The following is a 14,889-nucleotide window of genomic DNA, read 5'->3' as shown; positions in this document are numbered from 1 at the left end:
ATACAAAATACATATCGTATTTATTCGGTATTAATTTTGAGCCCATGAGGGTGGGCGCTTATTCGCGGGAGTTTGCTTATTCAGGTTTTCCAAGATTTTCAGGAATCAAGGACATTTTTACAAAACAGTTACACATGGGATAACATTTTCATTTAGGTTCAACAAGACGAAACAAAGTGCAAAAGCTAACATGAACGAGCCATAAACAATATGAAAATTCGTTGACTATTGTATCTAATAGTAGTTTTGGAACCCAACGGACGCTCCTCTCACTTCACGCTCGGTTAGTCAGAAATGTTTTTTGTTGGGGGGGGGGGGGGGGGGATGTGGACGCTTGTTAACTTTTTGGGCTGTCATGGTGGGCGCTTATTCGAGGCTGGGCGCTGATTAGCTTTTTGAGCTTTCAGAGTGGGGGCTTATTCGAAGGTGGGCGTTAAATCTAATAAATTTGGTACATGAAAGTTACATACTACATGCCCCTATTGAGCGACCACCTATTTAATGACCACCCCGTATTAACTACCCAGCTATCTTTGTCTTGAAACTACATCGCTGGTGTCGCTAAAAGTGCAACGATTTTTTCAGTGTCGCTTGATTTCATCGTTTTTATGATTCTCATACTTTTTTTTTGCCGCGAATAATGAAAATGTGAACCTCAAAAGAAGTTGCGGCTTGATATTGGATATCATGAGGTAGAATTTGTGCGGCGAATTTATAGTTTTTGTGCCTCTCTCAGTCATTATTATTAGAAAGGCTTATTACTCACATAGTCTCCGCCGTGAATTTGTTGCTTGGTGCAAGCATGGATATCTGAACTTAGCTGCCGCGAAGCCAGTTGTGGATATTACCATTTGTATAAACGTCCTCCGATTAGATATAGATATATCATATCCCAAATAATTATCATTGAGTGGTTTTGAAAATGAGTGTTGTATTTATGATGCATTACCGTGAGAGAGACATGAACTTGTTTGACTAAATACCAATATTGTTTGGAAGTTATGGTGGAGAGGTTGATGGATTCATCTCTTGATTGCGAGGATAATATGAAATCTTCAGTTACCGTTGGATGTGGATGTATTAGTGTTGACAGCGTCAAGCAAATTTCTCCATGACTTTGGAATCGCCGCAGAAATACCTATTAGCATTGAACATTAAATCATTTATTTTAATCCCTTAATCCTTGAAAAGGGTCCAAGACTTTAGCCTGCCATTCTCAGCGACAGTGTCACCAACATTTTTTTTCCTATTCCAAGAAGCTTGCAGATGTTTGACAGGATAGATCGTTTCGTATATTTCCGAATCTTTGTTTCTTTCACTGCGAAGCTAAGGACATCGGCTTGTGGATCCCATCCCACGCCTAACGTTTTGACTCCTTTCTCTCCATCTAGATTGACAGGACTGTCCGAGTTACTCTTTACGTTGGGAATTTCCCGACGGGATTCCATCACAGACTCATGGGTTAGTTCCTTGAGTACATCTTTCGAAGAAGACAGCCACTCCTTTATCTTGAAACTTCCGGTGTCGAGTACCCTGTCTAGTTCCTTGATTGTGTCAACTGCTTTCTTTGGTGTTGGACAAGAATGAATTAAATCCATATATCTGTCTCTACTGAGAACGGTAGCAGCATTTGGGTTGTTTTCCTGGTTTTCCTTTGCCATTTTGAGCATTACAAAACTTGCCATGTCCGGTGAAGGTTTGTCACCGAAGGTAACCCTCTGTAAGGCGTACGTTGTGGGTTTCTTTGACTGATCCAAATTTCTCCACAAATACCGATGAACATGCGTGTCACCTTCGGGTAGGCGAATTTGCAAGTACATTTTCGATATATCTCCAATTAAACCCACTGGCTCTTCACGAAAGCGAAGCAGAACTCCGAGCAAATTTCCAATGAGGCAGGGACCCTTGTGTAGGAACGAGTTCAAGGAAACACCTTGACATTGGCATGCTGGATCAAACACCACTCTCAAGGGGGTACTCTTCTTTTCTGGACGGTAGACTCCGTGGTGAGGCAGGTAGTATACTGTCTTATCGTTAGCATTTACTTCATCTTCGGTTAAAGGGCGAGCCCAGCCATTTTTCTCGTACTCCATGATTGCCTTGCCTTTGCTTCATCCTGTAAGAGATTTCTTTCCAGGGAAAGTAGCCTCTTCTCTGCAAGCGGGTAGTTGTTGGGTAAGAGGGATTTATCGTTCTTCCACGGAAGACCAATCGTGTAACGGCCGTCTTCTAGTTTTCAAGAACTTTCCATCAACTCAATTGCTTCCTTGTCTTGACGAGAGATGGCCACCTTTGGACAAGCACAGTCTCTTGCTTGAACTCCAAGGGTTTCAAACTCATAGAATTTCTCGAGATTTAGAGGCTGCACAAAGTTGATGGCACAGACACTGTTGGAATTCCTCTGATTGTCAGACCCTATTACCAGCCATCCTAACTTGGTTTTCTTTGCTACCGGCTCGAAGGGTAATCCTTGACATGTCTCGTCCTCGGCATGTAAGTGGGCGTATTGGACTCCTAAGATAAGGTCAACAGGACCGGCCTTGTGAGGAAAGTTAAGGTCGCTGAGATAAGAAAAAGAACGTAGCCATTGACGATCCAGGGGCGGAATACTCAAAATTGTTTTCTTGATTTCATGGGCTTCTATAGTGAACTCTTCACTGGACTCTAAGGTAAAGATCCAGAACTTAACTCTTCTGCTTTGTGACTGCTCTATTCTTTCGCCTCCGACCACGGCCAAGTCTATCCGTTCTCGCTTTCCTTGCAACCCAAGGGCTCTGGCAAAGTCTTGTCTGATCGCCGTCGTGGCTGCTCCGCTGTCAATAAGGACGTTTCCATCTCTGTATCGGCGTTTGCTGCCCTAAAACGAACTCTCACTATAGGCAAGACACCGTTTTTATCCAAAACTGAAGCTACCCCACTGGCAGTAAAAGGGTCGGTGTGGAGCAGGGGATGGTGGTAGTGATGGCAACCGTTACGCCCACATAATTTCTTCGTCCGACATTCTCTGACCATGTGTCCTTTGCCGAGGCACGAGAAGCACAATTTTTGCGTTTTGTCACTAACTCAAAACGCTCGTTGACTGTTGAATCCGTCAGAGTAGGACATTACGGTGGTGCGTGTGAACCCTTGCAAATGTGACATTTCAGCGGTCTGGATCTTTGAGTAGAGTGCACTCCACGTCCTCCTTTGGTTTGTCCTCCTCCTCGGGAGCCTCCACTAGACTCGCTCCTCTGACTCCTCATCTCATCTTGGATATCACCGAACTCTGCCCTGACGCGCTTTCTTACAAATGCGCCGATATGGTGTAAGCTTGGAACTTCGCCTTTCTCTCTTAAGTCTGCCACTACACCCTTCCACTTCTCGACTAGATTTTCTGGTAAGCGCATGATCATACTCATCATTTTAGTGTAAGAATGGAGATTTTTCGTTGAGTCTGAGCAAAGTTACGGTGAGGGTAATAGGAGGAAAGAGTTTGCGGAATGGTATGTGGCATGGCGTGCGGAATGGCATAATTATGCGAAATACGATTTACGCGGGGAATATTTTAACTGAAGACCGCATCCTGTTTTCGCGCCAATTTTATAAGAGCAGCAGTTTTTTCGATGTCGCGGACTATTAAACAACCAAACAACAGATCGAGGATTAGAAAATATACGCCTGGGATAAAACATGTCTGATCGCTGGTTAGGAAGTGAGAGTGAAGAAATCGATGAAGTTTCGCATTCAAGGAACTAAGAATAAATTAAATTTCTAGTTGACAAAAAGAACGTGGCAGCGAGTAGTCTAGAAAAAAAGTAACACCAGACTGGAGAAATAACATCAGTCCAAGGCCAAAACTATTATGTGAGAAATTTTAAATTTAAACTCGGTCATTTTATCAGACTCCTTGACGGTTACAATTTGTACAACTCATGGGAAAAATATGTTCTACTTTTTCTCACCTTACATTTTCGACGAGTACGCAAGTCACTGTTGAGCTGCTGAGCTAGTTACCTAGCTATTCAATACGGCGATTCAGGTAGCTATAGTTCAGTCACGCGTTATCGAACTAAAAATATCCGTCTTTAATCAAGGTCTTTCAGTGCCAGACGTCCCAACCTAAAATGAGATTTAAAAGCGAAAAAGCCCTAGAGCAAAAAAGCAGATGACAAGTATGGTGTCTAATTATCGACACTGGTTGTGTGAAAGGTTGTGAAACTATTCTTATCACAAATGCATTTTGGTCAAATTGTTGTTCATTTTCCCGCTCATGATAAATGAATCATCGAACATACAGGGTATGAGAATTGATCTTTTACCGAGGGTTTAAAAAAAAAAAGAAAAAAATGTTTATTATTTGCCCTCGGTAAAGGATCAATCTTTGTCCTGAGAAGACTTTACGCTGCCACGTTATTTTTGTCAACCGAAGTCGCATGGAGTAAAGTGAACATGAAATTTAATTTACTACGGATTTACTCATAGTTCCTTGAATGCTAAAACTATAAACAGTTTTCATCGCTTTCTTTACCCTCACTTCTTCCAAATCAACAATCAGACGATGAAATCCTCGAATTGTTGTTAATAATTAGCAAGAATCCGCCGCATCAAAAAAGCTGCTGCTCTTATAAAATTGGCGCGAAAACATGACACGCTCTTCAGTTAATTTATTTCCCACGTAAATCGTATTTCGCATAATTATGCCATTCCGCACGCCATGCCACATGCCATTCAGCAAACTCATCCGGGTCTCTGTAAAATGAAGACCGGATGGCGGCGGATGGCGGATGGCGGATGGCGGATGGCGGATGATAAAATGCGGATGACAAAATGCGGATAATAAAATGCGGATGGAAATATGTGGATGACAAAAAAACATTAAAAATGATAAATAAATAAATAAATAAATAAATAAATAAATAAATAAATAAATAAATAAATAAATAAATAAATAAATAAATAAATAAATAAATAAACAATTTCTTACGCCCAATTTCTTTTAGGAAATTATGTAAAAATTACGTGAAAATTAAGTACTGATTCATGCCGAAAGACTTACGCTATGGCTTGACTTTTGTTATATGTTATGAAGTTGCACTAGGAAATAGCCGGAACAAATTTTTCTAACCGCTTTGGCGAGGGTACATCTAAAAGCTGTTTTCACGCCGCTTAAAATCGAGTTAACGGAAATATCTCGTTCGCGTTTCAAGCAATACAAGAACCCTTAGGTCATAACACAAAAAAATGTTTGGGGGGTATTTTATCAATTTTTGGGGGATTTTTAGGTATATTTGGGAGGAGATAGTTTTTCTCAAAAGAGTAGTAAAATTTGGAGAAATAAGAAATAGTTAATATTTGATGTAGCCAAAATTACAATTTGAAGTTAAAAATTGATATATGTACACTCAAACAGTCCCCTACCAACCTGTTGTGCTCTTGGATTGGGGGCAACTGTCTGTTGGTGTTCAAATATATTTTTCTTTCTTTTATCCCTTCTTCAAACCTTTTAAAATTCCATCCAAATTCACGTTTACCCCCACCTTAAGAGAAGTAACAGAACTGGCAAATAGTCTCCTACGTAGACGTTCTTTGGGATCGTCACGCAATATTTCCTTCCCCACGAACGGAAATATGACGTGACGAGCCCTAAGAACGTCTGCGTGGGAGGCTAACCGGCAAATCGAGTAAGTTATTAAGTTATAAATAAATTGATTGATTAATTAATTAATCACAAATTTCCCACATTTTTTCTTTATGTATCGTCGGATCCGAAAAAAAGAAAGCACTTTCATCGAAGAAGAAGTACTTTTTGATCGGGATCCATACTTTTCAACTTAACATCACCACTACAGTCCTTCTTTTCCCCCATCTTTATTAGTAACTAACATTTAACAAGGAAAACTACACTACTACCACTACAGTACTTGATCGACACACCACCCTACCCTAAATAGTTGTCAATTTTCACCGAGCGTTTGTACGTGCACGGCACCTGTACGTAGAAAGGCTTGTTTAATAGCGTAAGTAATAGCTCGAGTGGATGAACCGCGCACCTGGGTTAACCGATGTCTGAGTTGTCGGAAGGCGACGCAGATTTGGGCCAGCCAACTTTTGTTTGGAAGAGGTGAGTTAAGTTAATGAATTGATTAAACTCAATCGATCTTCAACCTTTTTTTAAAGTCAGGCAATTTTTGTTAACCTTTTTTGTGTTCACTGTACATGTATGGTGAAAATGCTGGTCCAGCCCACGATGGTAGGGATTATTTATAGCTTTTGCGTTTTACAGTCAACCCAGGTCACGCGTGAACGATATTTTTGAAATTTGAACGGAGTTTTGAAATTTACATGTCATTTTAATTGAATATTTCAAGAATAACAATTGTTTCCCAAGTATTTTGAATCTTTTTTTTTAGTTAATGCGTCTTTTTCGGAACGATTTCCAGAGAAATGTCCAACATTCCATTCACACGTCGGACATTACAAAGAGAAATTCGAATGTTCATTTCATTCTTGGAAATACTTTTCACGCGTGACCTGGGTTGACTGTAATGCATGTTACAAAATTGCGATATTAGCATTTTAGTTGTAGCTTTGACCAATGTCTTCCGGCTTCTGTCGAGGTAAATCTTATTATCATTGTTTTACACGGCCACTGAAGGCTTAGCTTACCCCTAGACCCGCACGTAGACAGTATATCGTAAGCAAAATAACTTACTTGATTTGCTGGTTAGTTCATTTTTAAACTACATCAAATCTTAACTAATCAGACATTGATTTGTGTTATGAGCTAAAGGTTCTTGTATTGCTTGAAACGCCAGCGAGATATTTCCGTTAAATCGATTTTAAGCGGCGTAAAAACAGCTTTCAGATGTACCCTCGCCTCAAGTCAAGCAAAGCGGTTAGAAAAATTTGTTCCGGCTATTTCCTAATGCAACTTCATAACATATAACAAACGGTCAAACCATAGCGTAAGTCTTTCGGCATGAGTCAGTACTTAATTTTCACGTAATTTTTACATAATTTTCTAAAAGAAATTGGGCGTAAGAAATTGTTTATTTATTTATTTATTATTTAAATTTTTTTTGTCATCCGCATTTTATTATCCGCATTTTGTCATCCGCATTTTATCATCCGCCATCCGCCATCCGCCATCCGCCATCCGCCATCCGCCGCCATCCGGTCTGCGTTTTACAGACGGTGAGGGTAAAAGGCGGAAAGAGTTTGCGGAATGGCATGTGGCATGGCGTGCGGAATGGCATAATTATGCGAAATACGATTTACGCGGGGAATAAATTATCTGAAGAGCGCAGCCTGTTTTCGCGCCAATTTTATAAGAGCAGCAGCTTTTTTGATGCTGCGGACTCTTGCTAAATATCCCGCTAAATATTAACAAAAATTCGAGGATTTGAGCGTCTGATTGTTGATTTGGAAGAAGTGAGGGTAAAAAAAGCGATGAAAACTGTTTATAGTTTTTGCATTCAAGGAACTATGAGTAAATCCGTGGTAAATTAGATTTCATGCTCACTTTACTCCATGCGACTTCGGTTGACAAAAATAATGTGGCAGCGTGAAGTCTTCTCAGGACAAAGATTGATCCTTTACCGAGGGAAAATAACAAACATTTTTTCTTTTTTTTTAAACCCTCGGTAAAAGATCAATTCTCATACCCTGTATGCTCGATGATTCATTTATCATGAGCGAGAAAATGAACAACAATTTGACCAAAATGCATTTGTGATAAGAATAGTTTCAAAACCTTTCACACAGTCAGTGTCGATAATTAGACACCCTACTTGTCATCTGCTTTTTTGCTCTAGGGCTTTTTCGCCTTTAAATCTCATTTTAGGTTGGGACGTCTGGCACTGAAAGACCTTAATTAAAGACGGATATGTTTAGTTCGATAACGCGTAACTGAACTATAGCTACCTGAATCGCCGTATTGAATAGCTAGGTAGCTAGCTCAGCAGCTCAACAGTGACTTGCGTACTCGTCGCTCGACGAAAATGTAAGGTGAGAAAAAGTAGAACATATTTTTCCCATAAGTTGTACAAATTGTAACCGTCAAGGAGTCTGATAAAATGACCGAGTTTTAATTTAAAATTTCTCACATAATAGTTTTGGCCTTGGACTGATGTTATTTCTCCAGTCTGGTGTTGCTTTTTGTCTAGGCTACTCGCTACCACATTCTTTTTGTCAACTAGAAATTTAATTTATTCTTAGTTCCTTGAATGGGAAACTTCATCGATTTCTTCACTCTAACTTCCTAACCAGCGATCAGACATGTTCTATCCCAGGCGTATATTTTCTAATCCTCGATCTGTTGTTTGGTTGTTTAATAGTCCGCAACATCGAAAAAACTGCTGCTCTTATAAAATTGGCGCGAAAACAGGAAGCGCTCCTCAGTTAATTTATTCCCCGCGTAAATCGTATTTCGCATAATTATGCCATTCCGCACGCCATGCCACATGCCATTCCGCAAACTCTTTCCGTCTTTTACCCTCACCGTTTTACAGAGACCCAACTCATTCCTCCTTTTACCCTCGCCGGCAAAGTTATAGGTCTTTTCGTTTTTTTTTTCCACAAATTGCGGTGTCTTTTAAGAATGTAAAAATAGTTGAACTGAAAAATTCAATTAGGGGAAAAACACGCGAAAATTTTCTGCTCACGGCGCGTCAGGATATTCTCATTCAGTCTGTAGAGAATAATTTGACAATCATTTTCGTGAAAGAATGGAGATTTTTCGTTGAATCTGAGCAAAGTTATAGGTCTTTTCGTTTTTTTCCACAAATTGCGGTGTCTTTTCAGAATGTAAAAATATTTGAATTTAACAATAATTGAATTGAAAAATAATTTAATTTAAAAATTCAATTAGTGGACTGTCGGCAAGCTCTTTGAATAAACCAGAGCATTTACGTGACATGAAAGTTTGCCGCCGAAAGATCTGGCTGAAAGAAGCACTCTTAACTGATAAGTTCACTGCTAATCATAACTTTTTGCAGGCCCGGAACATGGAATATTCCGGAACATTCCGGAACATCCCGGAACATTCCGGAACATTCCGGAACATCCCGGAACAAGAAAAAAAATTAAGATACAAAAAAAAAAAAATAATAAATTAAACAAAAATAAAGAAAAAAAATGAAAAAAAGTGTGTATATTTATATAAAATGAAATTACATTGTATCCGAAAAAAAATTCATATAAGAAGAATTACGGAGTAGGTGGAGAGGTGGGACGGTAGTATAAATGGGGTGTTGAGCTGACCACACTGGATGAAGGCGCAAGAACTTTCCCACCATTTGCAGCACGTGCTTATCGTCCGCCACGCCAGAAACTGATCAGTTCCGGCTATTTTCAGTGGATTTTATCTTAAAAACAAACAGGCCTAACAGGAAATTTTGTTCATATGAAAAATAGTTATAAGCATAGAGAACAGCTTTGTAAAAGCAAACAATCTACAAGGAACCGCACAGCGAAAATGCTGCAAGTATACGCAGGATCTGTGAAAGATCTAATCAGCCAAAAATATAAATGACTCAAATTTCTGCAAGGCTGATCGGACTGCTTAGAAAACCTAACACGACAGCGACATGATAGAAGTTGCCGCATTCTGTTGATTCTCGGTTTGGTCTCATTGGAAGGGAAGAGAAGTTTTCGTGGCTTTCGTTCGAGAAACGGGTCCAAGCTCCCGAACGACCAACAAAGGAGTACAAATACGGAACGTGAGGCCCTAGGCGAAGACGGCGGGGAGCCCGGGAGGGTTTTGGTAAAAAGACTGCGCGAACGACTTTTAGCTCCACTCCGAACATCAGGAAATTGATTCTTTGGTCAGCCGAGCCGGAACTGATCTGGCGTAGCGGGCGATAAGCACGTGCTGCAAATGGCGGGAAAGTACTTGCGCCTTCATTCAGTGTGGTCAGTTACAACGCCCCATTTATCGTAGGTACTTCATATATCCCCTATTATAATAAGGGATACATGAAGTACATACCATTGAAGTACATACTCCATTTATACTACCCTCCCATCTACTCCGTACTTCTTCTTACATGAATTTTTGTCGGATACAATGTAATTTCATTTTATGTAAATATACTCACTTTTTTTTCATCTTTTCCTGTATTTTTGTTTAATTTATTATTATTATAATTTTTTTTATCTCAAGTTTTTTTTCGTGTTCCGGGATGTTCCGGAATGTTCCGGAATGTTCCATGTTCCTGGTTTTATCGACGGCCCTTTTTGCATACATGAAAATTCGACATCTTTCATCATATTTTTGCTTCACATACAAAAGTATTATATCAGATAGATTAATTTGCTGAAAAACATTAGTTTGGCTGTCAGTTTTTACGCGAACGCGGAAAGTGCCATGTCACGCATCAGTGACGTCGTAAACAAAATTATGCAAATTTCTGATGAAATGAACAATTTTTGATCTCTTCAGCTTTCATAGAGGTTTGAAAGGGAAAAAATGTTTCACTTTCGCAATTTCCTTTGGTCGATGAATTTTGATCAACTGTTTAATACATACCTTGGAGAATTTATTGAAATGCATGTGTACAGGATCAAAACCTTTTCAGTACGTTCGTTGAATATAAATGAAGCAAAATGCAGACGACAACTAGCTCTCGTTGAAATAATTCTTATTTAGCAAAAGTTAGTCATATTTCAAATTATTTTTACTTCAAGATTACGTGGACTGAACTCCAGAGGAGAAATTTCACGCATTTAGGCCGGGCATGCAATGTAGTGCGACACTTTGTTCAACAGATTTCCCTTCGTGAGATCAGCTCGAGAAAAAAAGCCTGCGTAGCTGGCGGTTTTTATGGGTGGGCTCACCGCAAAGCCGGGCACGAGGGCCAAAACGATGTGTACAGTACAAGAATGGTTATTTCTCGTTACATAATCGGGCAAAGATATAATTTCTTTTAGCTTTCAAGGAAGTTTCCGTAGCCGTCTTAATTTCAATTACTGATGTGTCATCTGCATTCACGAGTTGGCTCACAGGAGCCTTTGATTGTTTGTCAGTGGGACCCCAATAAAGGGTCTGCATGAGATTAACTGATAGCTAAGAAATAATCAAAATTTTAACTGACAGCACAGAAATGGCAGTTTATTCAAGTTAATAAATAGCCGAGAAACGTAGTATAGTTTTCATTGAATGCAGAAAATTTTGTTAGTGTTAATTAACTTTTCACTAGCTCGTTTTTCCGTCCACCCGTCTTCTGGTTAACATTCCAGTGTATACGTATAGACCACGTCTTGGTTGTTGTTTTAATATTTTTGGTATTATTGTTATTATTATTATTATTATTATTATTATTATTATTATTTCCTTTTCAATTGAATATGGACTACTGTCTACTGTCTAAGAAAAAACTACTATAATTTCATTTAGCGCTTTATACACTTTTGTATTAATAGCGGCTGGGGGAGGGTAGTTTCTGTGGTGCTGCGTCGGTGAAGGAGTGGAAGCAAATACTCTGGATTTAGGGCAAAAATTATAAATGTAATTGTCACTCCTAATACCCACGGAATCAAGAAAGCTTTTCATTGGTGACATTTTATTCAACGGAGAAACAACAACAACAACAACAGGACATTAAATGTGAATAAGGGAGAAACGAAGACTCGGATAAAAAATCCGAGTCCAATTCACGGAGGGGCGTGGGTTCAAACTCGGATTTTTTCCGAGTCTTCGTTTCTCCCTTATTCACATTTAATATCCTGATATTTTATTCTTATCTTTTATGTTACCATGCTTCCAACCAATAGCGTAACTCCACTCCTCACAACTATAAACTACTATAAACCACACACAACCCACAATTCCTTGATTCGCTGTGACAAGGGGCTAACACTTGAAACGTCCGCTCTAGTGTATTTTTTTAAGATGGGCAAATTACCTCAGCAACGCAGTTGATAAAACCAAACATTCTTTGATATTTTAACATAGCAATAAATGTCGTTATAAAGTTTAAGAACGAGCCTGTAGATATAAATTAGATAGATAGTCCTCCAATAGGTATTACGCCAGCATTGATACCACTAGTGCCACAAAGTGCATTTTGTCACAATTTGGCGCGTATAAGAACAAGATGACAAAGCATAAAGGGTGCTTTTGGCCCGATATATTGCCCCTAACGTAGAGTTATGAGCCTCGAAACACTTTGGCATTTGTGAGTTTGTAAAATCCCTTGGTTGGATTAGGATAGGATAGGATAACTTTATTTACACACGGCATTTCCATCAGCTACATAATTATCATCTACCTATCTAGGTGATTATAAAAGTTAAAAAATAATTATTGATCAAACCGCGAGGCCTTGACATTTGTTGATTTGTTTCTTACTTTTCTTTTTTCTTTTTAGCATTAAAACAAGTGACGCATTCAGGTAATGTATGGGAAAAAGTTAAACTAAGTGTCAAAGCTGAAAACTGCTCCATTTGAGGAAGATCTATTGAAAATCAAACAGTGGAATAAATTTATTTATTATATGGCAAGGTAGTCTTGAGGTAAATCCGCGCGTTCTGATTGGTTCTTTCTTGGTCGGGATTTTACCATACGGACCGTTTCCGTGGAAACGGTCATAAGCCGTGTATTTTTTTTAGGACTAGCGGCAAATTTGAAAATTTGCAGCTAAAACTGCGAAAAGAAAATCTGAAAATACTTTCATTTTTTACAAAGAAACTACCCAAAAGACTGATTCCAACATGGACGAAAAAGAATATCATTTACAAAGCAAATTTTACTATCCCAAAGATCTAGAAACCTCCGAAACAGGCATCAGCTAAGGCCACGAAGCCATTGACGATTTCGTAAACAAACAGAGAAGTGAAAACACAAAAGGAAGACGTCTACTAATATGATCATGCTACTCCGTTTTATTGAAGCTAATGGCTTAAATAGTCAAACAATTGAAAGCCTACCTGCGTCCGACCTTGACCACCTTTCGTCAATTTTTTTTATGAACGTACACAGGAAAAGGTGAATACGAACCAGCAACATTTTCCAGTTTTCAGCGCAATATACAGCGATACTTATCTGAGAAGAAATATCCATTCAACATACTCAAGGACAATGCGTTTGAAAAATCGAGAAGAGTTCTAGCTGCAAATCACAAGTCACTAGTTCACAACTGAACACGACAGAAGAAACAAGCTGCAAGCCGCTCAGGCGATTGACGAAAACGAAGAAGATGCTCTTTTTGAGGCAGGAGAATTCGGCGACTCCAACACAGTTGCACTTCGAACTTAAAGAACTGTGTGGTGGTTTTTATCCCTACACTTGGGTTTCCAAGCCAGAGATGAGAGCGATGAGGACAATTGACTTAATGCTGCTTCTTTTAAAGTTGAATGTGATTTTCACAGCAACCTTTTCTTGATCCGTCATTTGTGATGGGCTAGTAAAGTTTCGACGAAACCAGTTTTGTGAGTTTCAAAAACAAACCGCAGCTGTTAAGATTTTTGTCAAATTCCGCTACAAATCGTTCTTGAAGTCCTTTCTATAATCAACATGATTACATGTAAACTGTTCAGTAAATTTGCTTTCAAACTCTCGGTACCGAAGCTTGTTCTTTCTGGGTTGCTCGCGTCATCAAAAACACGTCACGCAGGAAACCCTTTGAATTCAAGTGACCGGAATTGCGTTTTTATAAATAAACAAATTTGCTCCGAGCGCCATATAATAAACTACTTACTAACCTAGCTTGCTCGAGCCGTATTGGGGAATATTGGCCCTCGGTCGTTTTTGTACGGACCTCGCTGCGCTCGGTCCGTACTGCCACGACCTCGGGCCAATATTCCCCAGTACGGCCCTCGCGCTCGGTTAGTAAGAGGTTAGTATTTTTTTTCCGATGTGCTTCTGATTACGTCTCAGCCTTACGATGCAGTGAAAACCATATCACCGGAGTCGTTACCAGGATCGGAAGAATAGATCAATCACAGTTATGAGAAACCGGGATTGTGATTGATTTATTCTTCCGCTTCCGCTTGCGACTCCGACAATCTGTTTTTCACTAGATTGTAAACGACGGAATGATAAGTTCAGTCGAAAGAAAATGGAAACATTCTGAGACTGCAAATCCGTCGAGCTTTCGACTCCGTTGTTTGGTTTACAGTAAAACGCTTACGTTTTATTAGAATTCGGCTCTCATATGAGTACAAGTGGCAAACGTATTAAATTGTAAGATGTGAAAACGAAAACTACTTTATGATCAGGTTGAATTTGCAAGTACGTGGTCTCTCGATATCAAGCGTTGACCGTAAAAGGTCAGAAAAAAATTTGTTTAACAGGTGCTGGAAAGATTTCGGGCTTCGGGCTTCGGGCTTCGGTCTTAGTCGTTGTAATCCGACAACTGTGTCAGTAATAAAATCTACTTAGCTTATATTTATTTGCCTGCAATCAAACCGTGGTAATCACTGGCTGTTTTGTTTTTTTTCACAGTAAAACGCGCGTTTCAAAAATTAATTTGAGGGTTAAAAAATTAATTAACTACTTTCCGGCTTGATGCCATATTACATGCTCTAGATTTAGAGCAAAAATTCTAGCTGTAGTTGTCACTCCTAATCTCCACGGTATCTAAAAACGCTTTTCATTCGTCATATTTCATTCTCAGTATTTTTGATGTTGACATGCTTCCAACCAATAGCGTGGTTCCACTGCTAACTATATAAACCACAAACGTGAGCTCTCTCTAATATTTTTTTGACCTTATTTCCTCAATACTGAAAGCAGCTGACAAAACCAAATGTCGTTTATATTTTAACATAAAAACACCGTCGTCAATGTTATGAGTCTTATGACGACAGTGGTTTTTTCTTTGTTAAACGAACATTTGATTTTATCAACTGCTTAATCGAGGTAATTAGGCCAACAAAAAAAAAAAAAAAAAAAAAAAAAAAAAACTATAT

At 39.1% G+C, this 14,889-nt stretch overlaps 1 long non-coding RNA gene and 1 pseudogene across 4 annotated transcripts in view; one reads left to right on the top strand and one right to left on the bottom strand.

Moving 5' to 3' along the window:
* The window catches only part of LOC146450744 (uncharacterized), a 40,862-nt gene extending 26,014 nt beyond the window's left edge, over window positions 1–14,848 (top strand). For all 4 annotated transcript variants that reach the window (XR_014860225.1, XR_014860222.1, XR_014860224.1 and 1 more), the window contains one exon: window positions 12,348–14,848. This is a non-coding gene — a long non-coding RNA (uncharacterized LOC146450744). The remainder of the gene's footprint in view (window positions 1–12,347) is intronic.
* On the bottom strand, window positions 354–4,641 carry LOC146450745 (uncharacterized; annotated as a pseudogene).
* Window positions 14,849–14,889: the final 41 nt, after the last annotated feature.

Source organism: Pavona decussata, unplaced genomic scaffold (genome assembly GCF_977016875.1).
Source record: "Pavona decussata unplaced genomic scaffold, jaPavDecu1.1 SCAFFOLD_426, whole genome shotgun sequence".
Taxonomy (NCBI): Eukaryota; Metazoa; Cnidaria; class Anthozoa; order Scleractinia; family Agariciidae; genus Pavona; species Pavona decussata.
Note: the sequence above shows the minus strand (reverse complement) of the source record. Positions and strands in the feature narration are given on the sequence as shown.